The sequence below is a fragment of the Vulpes vulpes genome, chromosome 14 (genome assembly GCF_048418805.1).
Source record: "Vulpes vulpes isolate BD-2025 chromosome 14, VulVul3, whole genome shotgun sequence".
NCBI lineage: Eukaryota > Metazoa > Chordata > Mammalia > Carnivora > Canidae > Vulpes > Vulpes vulpes.
The window spans coordinates 13,968,476-13,981,040 of NC_132793.1; positions in this window are offsets into that span (position 1 = coordinate 13,968,476).

Sequence of the window (12,565 nt, forward strand, 5' to 3'; positions counted from 1 at the left end):
ATCATTGGCTATAAACTGAACAATGTAATTGACTGGGTTCTCCACCTGACTGTCCTCCCACCACCACATTGCCAGCCATAAATGGTCTAAATCGTTTTACTCAATAGGGGTGTGTGTGTGTGGTGTGTAGAAGTGATAAAAACAAAACAAGAAAGCAAACATTTGTTTTCTAAAACAACACAGTGGAGACAGTAGAAAATAATACTGTAGTAAGTCTAAATGGGACTACAACTTGATAGAAAAATATGCAGAATTTGGGCAGCCTGGGTGGCTCAGCGGTTGAGCGCCGCCTCCGGCCCAGGGTGTGATCCTGGAGATCCAGGATCGAGTCCTACCATCGGGCTCCCTGCATGGAGCCTACTTCTCCTTCTGCCTGTGTCTCTGCCTGTGTGTGTGTGTGTGTGTGTGTGTGTGTGTGTGTGTCTAAAGAATGAATAAATAAAATCTTAAAAAAAAAGAAAAATATGCAGAAGTGCACAAAGAATGAAAAGATAAAGAAGAAAGACAAATACATCAGTGGATCAAGGAGAGGGTTCAGAGAGGATCGCTCTGGATAGATGAACTAGTCTGGGGGTGGGAGAAGAGTTTGGGCTAGGTCATTACGTTTTTTTAAATAAGAAGGCCCACTGTTATTTGGAATTCTTGGGAAAACAAGCTTATAAAAGCTTTGAATTTGTTCCTGGGTTCTATGCTCTCTTCCCAAAATGCCAACAACAGTTTATATACATTTTGGGATTTTAGTCTACTCTTTAGATCTAATAATGTCCCAAGCCAAATCCTCATCATCTGTCTTTCAGAAGTCTGTTAGTGAGCTTCTGTATCATACCTTGAAACCCAAACATGTTTCATGCTTTAAAGCCTAAGCATGCTTCTCTGAAATCCCTAGATGACCTTGCATTCTGGCAGTTTCTACTTTCTGTACTGAAAGGGGTGTCCTCACTCTCCATCAGATGGTGAATTTGATTGTTTTTCTGGTTATGGTACATCTGATTACTTATTATCTTAATCTAGAGAGAGAGAAAAAAATCCTTCTCCTGAACTCTTTCTTGGGGGAAAAAAAAAAAAAGGCTTTTCATGACACTTTCCTGAGCTAAGCCATTCATTCATTCCAATCACTGATGAGTTACTTGACCAGTTCAGCTATTCATACTTCTGTCTCTTCATGTGGTAACTTAAACACACCATTTAGGGTCCTAAGACTGGAGGCATTACAAAGAGAGCACAGGGAGAATGATGAACGTGGAGGATGGGAGCCCGTGGGAGAGCTCCTCTCCTGTCACCACCTCAGGGGTCCAGGTTACTCTGATGAGTTAGGGTTTTAGCTATACTGGCTTCCACCTGCTTGGTGCTGATCAGTTACCTGGGCACGGAGCACTCGTCACCTCTTTCTCCATCATCCAGATGTCCTTCCCTTTCTTCAAAGTGGATATCACTTCTGCCTTATAAGTCCAGTGTCCTAAGATTAATAAATGACCTTGATTATGCTGTGTTTATTACAGAATTTAGACCCACACTTTTGGTGATAATCTTATTACCACCTTAAAAATCTCTTAGCAACCTCCAAAGTACTATTTTTATTCTTTTTTTTTTTTTAAGGACCATCTACATTTTTAGCAGTTCCCCCGGCTGTCTCTTAGGCACACAATAGTCTAAGAAGAATGGCTTTTAAAGAAAGTGTGATGGTTTGGAATATGGAGAATATGAAGCTTGAGTCGTCACACGATGAAAGGGTCCTTTCCTAGCATCACATGGCTCCAGTCCTTTGCTGAGGAATGTCAAGTTGAAATTCAGTCAAGCATTCTCAGGGGTCAAGCATTCTCAGAGGTTTTGCACAGAAGGAAAAAATTCTACCCCAGGCAGTTTTAAACTACCAAGGAAAGATCTCCTTACCCAAAGACACGAGATAATCACAGTTATCCAGCATCACCTCCTTATACAATTGTCTTTCTTCAGGGTTCAGACAAGCCCACTGGTCCGGAGAAAAGATCACAGCCACATCTCTTAATTTCACTGACTCCTGAAATAACAATTTATACTTTATTTGTATGCATGCTTCCATGTGGCTCTGGTAGGTATCTTTCAAGTTGGGCATTGAGGGAGACAGACAGTATATGAGGATATGTAAGAATGTGTCCAAAAGCTATAATGGAAAGTGGAAACTGGAAGAAGTCTGCTTTTATCCTTGTAGAGTTTGGGGAGGCAAAATTACTTATCCTCATGAAAAAGAACACTTCAAGAAATACATTTGGTGTGTGTGTGTGCTTGGCATAGAAGTCAGCATGGTGAGGCTTCCACCCATGGGAATATGACTGAAACCTCCAAGTCAGAATCCCACCCAGATGAACAGTGAGGATACTCCTCCTCCTGGCTGTTGGGCTAGAACATTGGTCTTTGCCTGCCTTCAGACTTAAACTGAGTCTTGAGTCTCAAGCCTGTCAGATTTCAGACTGGAACTTACACCATTGTCTTTCTTGGTTCTTGAGCTTTCTTACTTGGGCTAGAACTATACCATTGCTGGTCCTGTGTCTCCAGATTGCTAACTACAGATCTGGGGACTTCTCAGCCTTCAAAATCACAGGAGTCCTTATAATAAGTCCTATAGATCTCCTCTTGGAGGACCCCGATTAATACAATCACTTCTTCAATGCATGCAGGGTGGGTTGAGAAAAATTGTGATTATAAGAACTGAGGCATCAAGGAATGCCTGCAAAAATGAGGTAAAGTTAAGTTATACTTTAAAGGAGAGGACACTTTTGGCTCTAGCCATGATAGAGTAGTTGCTGTGAGTTGTCCTCTCACCATCAAAGAACTAAAAGGCTAGATAAATATACAAGCCACTGTTTTTACACACTGAAAAGCAACCTATCCAAGGCTGTAACCCTTGACAGAAGAAAAGCATGTTATCCTGGCATTCTCCTGATGGCATTTCTAGAGCCACAGTGCAGAGACATAGAACCCAAAGCAATGGTTTTGCTGGGTGGAGGGAGAGGATATCAGAGTTTGGAGCTTCTTTCCAACACAGCTAGGGTTCGGAGGGCAGGGTGCTAGAGAAGGAGCCCTAAGTACCCATATGAGAATTTCCCTTGGATCCTTGGCTGACATTGGAAGTGTGCCTGTACAGAGCCAGATTTGGAAGAATAGCTCTTAGGATACTGAGTGGGACAGAAGCTTCAGAGGTCTCTAAGAAATCCTACTTTCTTTGGTAAAAATGTAGGATTCCAGACTATTCCAGTGCCCAGGGGGAACAGGGAGACTGAGCATTTAGTTGAGGTCACACACCTAAAGTTCCATACCCAACAAAGTTATCCCTCAAAAATAAAGGCAGGTACAAATTTATCAATTGGATTTGAAAAGTTGAATGGCCAGTAGCCACAAGACAAATAGAAACTTCTCTTCCAGAAGAAATCAGTATGATAATTTTTTATATATGTTACAGATTCCTAACAGTTCACCCCCAAAAAGTTACATTGAAGTCCCAATCCCCAGTACCTCAGAATGTGACCTTACTTGAAAATAGGGTTTTTACAGACATAATCAAGTTAAAAATGAGACTAGGGTGGGCCTTAATCCAATACAAGAGAGGAAATTTGGACTCAAAAGCAGACATGCATGCACAGAGGGGAACTTTGGGGCCAAGAGACAGATATGGGAGGAGACAGAGGCTGCAGGGATGTGTCTACAAGCTGAAGAATGCCCAAGATTTCCAGAATACCACCAGAAGCTAGGATTGAGGCTTGGAACAGATTCTCCCTTATAGCCCCAGGCAGCAAAATGTTTTTAGGCCCTGTAAATTCATATTTTAGGAAGGAAATAAGAAGTAAACAATTCACCTGTGATATCACCTTTAGAAACGAAAGGGCCATTTTTCTCCGTCTCCTCCTCCTCCTCTTCTCAGAAGAAAGCAGACTCCCGAGAAGTCACACCTTCAAAGTAAGAGCAGAAGTATGTGAAACCAGGCACCCCAACCTCCATCCTCACCCCAAATCACTACCACCTCGACTGCACAGAGGAAACCAGGAATACACACCAGCCTCCCAACCTTGACCTTCAGGTTCCTCTCTTCTCCTGGGCCCTACAGGGAGACCACACGTGATGCTGCAGCAGCTGGGATTTGGTGTGTATGTGGCCTCTCCCCATGTTCCAAATGTGTGGCTCTGCTTCCCAGATCTACCCTGAACCAAACTCCCTCTGCATCCCAGTGGAATAGAGCATGAACTCACCTTCCCAGAGAGGTTAGCCCCAGGATGGGCAGCAAGCATCTGAGCCTGCTTACGTAGAGCCCAGATCATTGCGCCCAGAATCTTCTCGTTTCCCAATCAAGGCCAGTAACTGCTGGCAGAGCTCTCAGCAATTTTGGTCCTAAGAATAGCTGGAACAAGGAGTAGGGAATGCAGGAGTGTCTGTCAAGATTTAGGCTGAAAACTCCCAAGTGCTCTTTATTCGTGCCTCCTGTGTACCCCAATCATGATGTCATACGACAGACACCACAGAAGGGCTTGTGATGCACTTCCCACTTGAATCTTTGAGTTGGGATCTCACCTGATGCCCCTCACCCACATGAAGCAGCTGCAGGGAGGAGGAGAAACAGTTAGGTGCCTTCAGTTGGGTGATGGTATAAAAATAGCCTAGAATGTCCAGGTGGATCTGATATAATCAAAAGGGCCCTGTGAGAAGGAAGCAAGGGCATCAGGTGATGAAGAGGGGTCAAGAGCTAAGGAAGAGTAAGGAAACAGGTCATCCCTAGAGCCTCCAGAAGGAACACAGTCTTCCCAGTACCTTGATTTTAGCCCCGTAAGACCCATCTCGAACTTGTATCCTTCAGAACCGCAAGGTAATCGATTTATGTTGTGTTAAATCATGCTCTGTGTTTGTGTGACTTAGTTACAACAGCAATGAAAACTGATGCAGGGGCCAGAGGCAAGAGGGCTGGGGTTGGGATGAGTTAGGCACAGAGTGCGCATGTCTGGACCAGAGGCCAGGAAAGAGCACGCCAGGTGCAGATACTTGCTCTCGCCCAAAGCCCAGGGTGACCACATGCTGCAGCAGGACAGATGCCCAGGCAGGGAGAGATGCCCCAGGCACCAATCAGCTGGGCCCAGCGGATGGCACCAGACACCAGACATACTCCCCTGCTCCTTTGCTTCTCATTTAGCCTTCATACAGGAGAACATTTGCCTCGAGGCAAAACAGAGGAAGGGGGGGAAGAGCATATGTGAAATCAGAGAACTTAATTTCTCAATCGACTGATGGTTTCAGAAGACCCTGCTTTAAACATGAAGATGTGAAATTAGAGAGGTATGAATATGGGTGTTTTACCATCATTTGTGGCCAAGCTAGTTGCATTATTCAGAAAGTAAAGGTGCTGACATTTTCACACACACGATGGCTGTTTTAGCGGGCTGCTGGGGGATCCTGTGAACCTGGCAGGTGCTAAGCACTTCTAAGCTCATGATCTCATTTACTGACACAGTCATCCTCTGCGGACATTATTCTGTTATTTTGGAGATGAAGAAAGGGAGGATTCTGAGAAAGAGGCAATTTGCCCCAGGCCTCCTAGTGATGAGGGGCCCCACTGGGCATCAGCCTCCCAGCTGCCTGATGCTGAAAGACTAGGCATTTTGGCACGACCCTCCAGGGCATAATCCTGAGGATAGGATCTGCATCTGGCCCCATCTTACTTGGCAGGCTCATCAACCATCAATCCCCAAACCCATATCATTTTTCACACTCCATGCTTCTGAGTTTATTTTTTTTATATTATTCTCTCTTTCTAGGCTTTGTTCCTAGAGCAGGGACTGTACCTTTTATGTCTTGCTACATGAAGCCTTCAGCTCTGGAGTCTGGCACTTTACCTGCCAGTAAAGAGGCATTCTTTCTTTTAAGAGTCTCCCACCACCGACCTGCTGTACTGGCATGAATGATTTTATTTCAGTATCTTGAAATCTCTTTAGTGTTGATACAATTGTTCTCACTTTAATTATTATAAAATGTAAACATTATTTTTCTAAGATCAATGGCCAGACAGTTGTGGTCCTGATGGGATATACCCCAAAGTTGTCTGAACCCAGGGCTGGAGGGCTTGACAGTTGCCACAGAATGCTCCGTTATAAATACAGAAAGGCAGAAATTGTGATAAGCTGCTTAATATTAACAAATTTTAGAGGCTTGGGTAGGTACTTAGCTTTGGTGTACCTCTGTTTTCCTTAAAATGAAGGCATTGGGCTCTTTCGCATTTTTTTCTTTATCATAAGCATGGTGGAAACATATGTGTGATTCTGCAGGTATAACCTGAATCTGCAGAGAAAAAAGACTTTCAGGGCACCTGGGTGGCTCACTGGTTGAGTGTCTGCCTTTGGCTCAGGTTGTAATCCTGAGGTCCTGGGATCAAGTCCTGCACCAGGTTCCCTGCTTCTCTCCCTCTGCCTGTGTGTGTGTGTCTCTCTCTCTCTTTCTATCTCATGAGTAAATAAATAAAATCTTAAAAAAAAAAAAACTTTCTTTTGGATCTGACTTTTTGTTTTTTAAATAATTGACATTTTTATTAAGATCATTGTAGATTCACATGCCATTGTAAGAAACAGAGATGCCGGGATGCCTGGGTGGCTCAGCGGTTAAGCGTCTGCCTTTGGCTCAGAGCATGATCCCAGGGTCATAGGATCGAGTTCCACATTAGGCTCCCTGCATGGAGCTTGCTTCTCCCTCTGCCTGTGTCTCTGCCTCTGTGTGTGTGTGTGTCTCATGAATAAATAAATAAAATCTTTAAAAAAAACTATGCAAAAAAAAAAAAAAAAGAAAGGAAAAGATGCCATGTACCCAGTTCTCCCAATGTCAGCATCTTGCAAAATGATAGTATAGTATCAAAACCAGGATGTTAACATTGATAAAATTCTCCAATGTTACAATACATGATACACGTAGTGGCTTATGTAACATATTTAAACTATTATTCCTCATTAGCAATCTGTGGTCCCATGTACTTCACAAAACTGCACTGAACGTGGGCCATTGACCTGGCATTTTCAGTAGTCCCTCTACTTGTATATGGGATACATACTTCAGGTAATTTTTGTCGCTGACTTTCACAAGATAACCGAAACCTTGAGCATCATCCCTCAGAAGAAGTAATCAGAGTCTTGGATCCGGAAAATGTACAGCCAATTCCACATGACCATATTGTTCAATTCAGTTTTGGAAATTAATCCATCCTGTTTCTCCCCACTCTGGCATAAAGGGGTAGCACATGGTCCTGTTAGGCTCACATTGAGTGACTTCCCTCTACCCTGTCAAACATAGGCATTAACTGATTATATGACATAGTCACAAGCTAAATATTCAACCACATTTCCCAACTGTCTGGCTACCCAGTAGATTTGTAATTGGTTTGTCTTCCTCACTAGAATGTATACTTCATGAGGGAGTAGAATTTTTCTGTCTTGTCCACTAATGGATATATCCTTAGCAGCTAGGAACATATACCTGATAGAAATAGGCTCTCAATTTTTAAATGCATGTTTAAAATATGGGAAGTGAGGAAGGAGAGGGATAAAGAGGAAATGACCAGATGCTAGAGTTGGAAGCATTGAAAAATTGAAGTTGATTTTCAGAATTCTACCCAGCAATGTGGAAGGATACTTCTCTGTAGCTCTTCCAAATCTCATACTATGGTCTTGGTCCTGTTGCTTGGAAGGAAGAGCAACATTACCTGATGTTCCTTTTTTTTTTTTTTTTTTTTTTTTTTAATATATAGGTAGGTGACATGGTGTAGGTTCCCAGTTCTTTGTAACAGAACTAGAATCTGAATCCATTCTTCCTAAAGCTCAGGTGAGCTCTTCCCACTAGAGCAATTTTTTTTAAGATTTTATTTGTTTATTTATTTATTTATTTAAGAGAGACAGAGCATGAGTGGGGGGAGAGGCAGAGGGAAAGGGAGAAGCAGAGTCCCCACTGAGCCCAGAGTCAGAATCTGGTGCATCCCTGCATGCTGAGATCATGACCTGAGCCACCCAGGCACTCCCCCAAATTAGAGCAATTTTACTAGACAATAACTAATAGCTCCTCAATATCTAATATAAAGGATTTTTTATTAGACCATGAGTGTTTGATATAAAGAATTTACAGAAAAATTAAAACTGGAAATGTGTATTATACTAATGTTCAGGTGTTCCAAGATAGATATAAAAATAAAAATAAATAAATAAATAAAAATAAATAAATAAAATAAAATAAATAAAAATCACTCATAACTATGATTTTGATTATATTGAAAACACTGTGCTATTAGATGTAAGCTATTTATAAATAGTTATAAAAATAAATATTTATTTTTAAAATTTACTATTAAATAGTAAGTTATTTATAAATGGATCTATCAAAAATTGGAAAAATATAACCTAAAATGACTTCATCTGGACTTCCTCCATCAAGATATCTTTGAATGACCAGAATTTCATAATGGGTGTTTTTTTTGTCTTCTTAAGCAATTAAGTTCAAACAGTTAATTCAGAGGCTGAAACTGGCTTCCAGTTAGTTAAAGCCCCAAGCAAGTGTGGCAACATGTAGGGACAGAAGAAGATTAGTTTGGGCATTTTAAAAATGAGGGGCCTATTACTCTAATGAGTCCAGTGATGGTATGTTTGGAAGGCCAGCTTTTTAGAACAAGTTCCTTTAGTCTTCTGTTCAGTTTCTTTTTTTTTTTTTTTTTTTTTTTTTATTTATTTATGATAGTCACAGAGAGAGAGAGAGAGAGAGGGACAGAGACATAGGCAGAGGGAGAAGCAGGCTCCATGCACCGGGAGCCCGACGTGGGATTCGATCCCGGGTTTCCAGGATCCCGCCCTGGGCCAAAGGCAGGTGCTAAACCGCTGCACCACCCAGGGTTCCCTTCTGTTCAGTTTCTTTTTTCCTATCATTTGGATTTAAGTACTGGAGTGATGGACTGGCATGAGTTATTTGGGCTAATGTTACATATAGACCATTCAGTTTGCTTTAGCTCTGGATTTTAAGGACAAAAGATGGGAAAAGGGATTTGATGTGTGGTCATCTAAAGCCTTTCCTTTGTCTCATTAACTAAGGAATTTATGAGCTACCTCAGGCCAGTGATGTCTCTATTGTCATGACTGTATTTATAATCCCATTTCCATTTTCTCAGCTATTTCTCAAATATATTTCAGTTCACTCTTTGGTCAAGTACAGTTGTATTTTTAGCTCCTCTACTTGAATCCAATCAAAGCAGAATGGGTCCTGTCTAGGCATGAGAATTTAATGTTTGTATCCACTTTAACTTGGAGAAACACACTTGTATTCCTTAGGATATTAGTGAACTGTGCATGCTCATGGGCTCATCTGAGAATCCCAAACTAACTTTTCTTTGGAGAAGCCTTAGTAAGATCAGAGAGAGGAGAGTAGCGGACAAGAAAGAGAAATTGAGTGTCTTATTCACAAAATTATCTGTGCATTGGGATCAGGCCCATGAGACTTGTTCAACTAGAGCCTCTGCTTTAGGCTGAGCAGGGCAACTCTGTCACTAATGGTTGAAGGAATTCACCCAACAATGTATGATAGGTCCTGACTTTGTAGGTCAGAAATCCACGAGGTAGCAGAAACTGGAAAGATTTAATGTTTATTAAATCATCAAGAAATGTAGTTACCTTCAAGCAAAACACTATCTTAAGTAGGTTCTCCATTTTTTTAATGGAAGCCAATAGCCCTCTGTTGTAATAAGTCAATCATCATCCATCAACCATCAGCAATCACTCTTTAAGTTCTGGTTTCAAAATTAAGGAGAAAAATCAATTAAAGTTTTTTTTTTCTGTCTCTGCAGATAGGAATTTTCTTTTTTCATTTTAAAGATTTATTGATGTAAGAGAGAGAGGGAGAGAGTGTGAGCAGGAGAAGAGGCAAAGGGAGAGGAAGAGAGAGAATTTCAAGCAAACTGCCTTCTGAGCACAGAGCCCAACATGGGGCTCAATCTCATGACCCCAAGACCATGACCTGAACCAAAACCAAGAGTTGGATACTTAACCCGTTGAGCCACCCAGGCACCCCTAGGAATTTTCTTCAATAGTTTTAATCCCAGAAACTAAGTTCATATAATTTATGTCTATTTGGATTGGGTGTACAGTTTTTCAGACAGAATCTTTTTATCATCTACCATATTGCCTCTATTCCTAAAAAATATTCATGGTCTAATTTATTATCTTCAATGAACACCCTCAATAAAATATTTTTCTGATTACATTATTCTTCGCTTCCTACTCTCAATATAGAGAATATGATAAAGGCAATACCTTGGCTCATTTCAAATCCTAGGCTGGATCTTCTCATTTTTATGGTGGATATTTCAAAGAACCATGATCAAAGAAAGATGTAAAATACATCTGTAATCATATGTTTCCTTGATGAATACATTCCATGCTGAGTATGCTCTTAAATTTCCTACATGAGTTTTATATTCTAGGATTTTTCATACAGTATGAACTCTGATGAACAAGAGTGGAGTATTCAGTATGGAAAGCTATTTAGCTATAGATAGTTTCTCTGGATGAATTCTCTGGTGTTTAGTAAAGATATGGCACCTAGAGACCTTTGCAATATTATCACGATTTTAGAAATTCTATTTCCTATGAGCTTTCTGATGTTGAACAAGGTATGACCTTCTTTTAAAAGCTTTTTTTTTTACATTGAATACAAAGGGTTTCCCTTCTAAATGAGTTCTCTTATGACCACTGAGATTAGATGCAGTTCTGAAGGTCTTGTCACACTGACTACATCCATGTGGCTTTTCTCCAGGATGAGTTCTTTCATGCTAGGTAAGATCATAGTTAGTCCACAAAATCATGTCCACACACTTGACAATGAAAAAGTTTCTCTCCAGTGTGAATTTTTTAATGTCATTTGAGGACCTCTTCTTGACTAAAGATCTTTCTACACAGATTACACTTAAAGGGTTTCTCTCCAGTATGATTTCTCTGATGTCTATTAGATGGTGAGTCAAACTTAAAGCATTTTTCACATTTATCACATTTATATAGTGTTGGTTCAGTAGAACTTACCCAGTGTTCAATAAGCTTTGAAACTTTGTCCAAGGTATCTATATATTTATTGCATTCAAAGTGTTGCCCTGGGGTATGAATTCTTTTATGTCATTTCAAGGTTGCCTGTTGGCTAAAGGCCCTTCCACGTTTATCAGGTAGAAAGGGTTTTTTTTCCCGTGTGAACTCTCCCATGTTCAATAAGGAGGGAGTAAAATGTAAAGGCCCTGTTACATGCATCACATTTGTGTAGTTTTGGTCTTGTATGCTTTTTCTGTTGTCATATAAATTTTGAAGCTCTGGTAAAAAGTATTTCCACAATCATGACCTTCAAAGAGTTGCTTGAATGCATGGATGTTTTGGTGAGTAGAAAATGATGAACAGCGGATCCCTGGGTGGCTCAGAGGTTTAGCACCTGCCTTTGGCCCAGGGCATGATGCTGGAGTCCCGGGATCAAGTCTCACATTGGGGTCCCTGCATGGAGCCTGCTTCTCCCTCTGCCTGTGTCTCTGCCTCTCTCTTTCTCTCTCTCTCTCTCTCTCTCTCTCTCTCTCTGTCTCTCATGAATAAATAAATAAAAGTCTTTTTTAAAAACAATGAACAATACCTACAAGGCCTTCATGTGCATCCTGTTTGTGTGGTTTCTGTACCATATGAATTTTCTTATGTCACGTAAAGGTGAGCTATGACTGAATGTTGTTCCATAGTCTTCACACTCACAACTCTGCATTCCAGTGGAAAGTCTGCTGTGCTGTCAAGTGTGAGCTCTGTCTGAGGGCACCCATGGTTTCATTACACGTAGGAGAAAAATCCAGAGTTGGTTGGCAGGCTGATGGGGAGACAATAAGAGAAGAAAATAAGATGAGACTCTCACATCACAATATAAATCACAATGAAGTGTGTGTGTGTGTGTGTAGGATACAAGGAAATGGTGATTGCAAGTTGGGAAGTAGCAGTGTGTGGGCATGAGGAGTGAATGGTGCAGCTATGCATTTTGAAGGTCTCATTTATTTTATTTTATTTTATTTTTTGACACAGAGAGAGCACAAACAGGGAGCAGGGGAGGGGCAGAGGGAAAGGGAGAAGCAGACTCCCTGCTAAGTAGGGAGCCCAATGCAGGTCTCCATTCCCAAGACCCTGGGATCATGAACTGAGCCAAAGGCAGACATTTAACCAACTAAGCCACCCCAGCACCCTGAAGGTCTCATTTAAAAGCAGCACTAGTATTTCTTTCTTTTTTTTTTTTTTTATTCATGAGAGACACAGAGAGAGAGAGAGAGGCAGGGACACAGGCAGCGGGAGAAGCAGGCTCCATGCAGGGAGCCTGATGTGGGACTCGATCTGAGGACTCTAGGATCACACCCTGGGCTTGAAAGGCAGGAGCTCAACTGCTGAGCCACCTGGGCGTCCCAGCACTAGTATTTCTTAAACAATAAAAAGGCACAGGCATTATTCTTTAAACTGAAAGTTTTTTCTTTAAGAATTACCAATTAAAATTTTTACACTCAAAAAAACTTATTTATTATTTGAGAGAA